Here is a 1,911-nt window from a genome sequence, read left to right on the forward strand (position 1 = left end):
TTTTGAATTTGATTATGGTTTAATCTCCCTGTATTATTGAAAATAATAATATACTGTTATCAATAATTGGTTTGATTCGATTTTTTTTTTAATTTTATCTAATCGAACCAGAGTAAGTAACATCCCAAATACCAGTGCGCTGCTCCTCGCCAACGGGCCCGTGGCGCATTGCTGCTGCACGGGGAACTGTGCTCAGGAAGGCGCCTACGGGCCCGTGGCGCCTTGCTGCTGCACGGGAAACTGTGCTCAGGAAGGCGCCTACGGGCCCGTGGCGCCTTGCTGCTGCACTGGGAACTGTGCTCAGGAAGGCGCCACCGGGCCCGTAGCGAATTGCTCCCACGCCCAGTAGCAGCCAATTGGCCCGTGGCTCCCTCCTGCTGTGCCCATTGCTCCCCAATGAGCCCGTGGTGCAACGTTGGGGTTGATGCTATTTGCACATGTTTTGCAAAATGAGGTTAGCATTGGTAAACAAGTATATCCCGTTGGCCAACCACCAGGCCAAAAGAGGTTCACGCGGTCAATTAATTGTACACTTCAACGAGCAAAGCGTGCCATTGTTTTCTGTACTGAACAAGCTCAAGCTTGAATACTTATACAATGACAATATCTTTCAACACACGAGAAAAAATATTGACCAACATTTTGCAATGGTTGGCTCACATGCTTGGACGCACACTTGCCATCATCGCATAGGCAATGAAAATCTATGGAGTGATTCTCTTTTACTCATTGAGACTATGAACCAATTATTGCAACCTCTATGAGTTTTTATCTATTTTATCTCACATTGCAAAAAGAACACGAAACAATATGTTGTGAGATCAAGAGCACTACCTCCTCCATTTACTTTTCCTATAGCCACCATGCATGCCCAAAATTGGCAAGAATTGTGACACAAGCCAATTCTCTTTGAAAAGTTTTAAAAAATCACCAAATGACAACTCAATTAAATTTGTTATATTTTTCTAAGGTGCCACACAAAATTTGGTGATTTTCTGACGAGTTATGTTTTTTTTATGATTTTCTGAATTTTTAACACTTAAAAAATAAAAAAAAATACCTAGACTGGATAAAAAATTCTCAAAATTTTTGTAAAATTAGATTATATTCTTCTAAATATATCTGCAAAATATCAGGTCAAAATACCTAAAATTGAATTTTTTAGGGGGTGTGTCACTTCAAACATTGTCATGTCACCTCATGTATTGTCATGTCACCCCATGCATTGTCATGTCTCCGTGCAAAGTTTAAGAAAATCACCAAATAACAACTCAAATAAATTTATAATATTTTTCTAAGGTTCCACAAAAAATTTGGTGATTTTCTGACGAGTTTTCTATTTTTTATGATTTTTTGAATTTTTAACACTTAAAAAATAAAAAAAAATACCTAGACTCGATAAAAAATTTTCAAAATTTTTGTAAAATTAGATTACATTTTTATAAAGGTATCTGCAAAAAATCAGGTCAAAATACCTAAAATTGAATTTTTTAGGGGGGGTGTGTCACCTCAGACATTGTGATGTTTCCTCCTGCCACAGCCCAACTTGTTCCTAAGGCTCTTTAGGGGGGTGTGGGTAGTCACCCCCCTGGGGGGGCCAGCAAGGCCGGGGCCTGGGCATGCGCTAGGCCATATGTGGGCATCGGTATAGCATGCGAATAAGCTTGTTAGCCCCCTCTCCACCTCTACCTCTCGATTCAACATCGAAAAAAATTCTCGGGCGTGGTGGACCCGGTGGGGCCCATCCCGGGCCCGGTGGGGCCCATTCCAGGGCCATTGGTGACAGTTCAAGGAAATGATCCGGTGGTTTATCCCAATGCTTGGGCGTGTTAAATGGACGCTGGTGCAAGGTGTGGGCATGGCATTTGTGTGTTGTGCCCGTGCCGATGTGCGAGTTTCCAGGTGATGCAC

The sequence above is a fragment of the Manihot esculenta genome, unplaced genomic scaffold (genome assembly GCF_001659605.2).
Source record: "Manihot esculenta cultivar AM560-2 unplaced genomic scaffold, M.esculenta_v8 Scaffold64, whole genome shotgun sequence".
Lineage (NCBI taxonomy): Eukaryota > Viridiplantae > Streptophyta > Magnoliopsida > Malpighiales > Euphorbiaceae > Manihot > Manihot esculenta.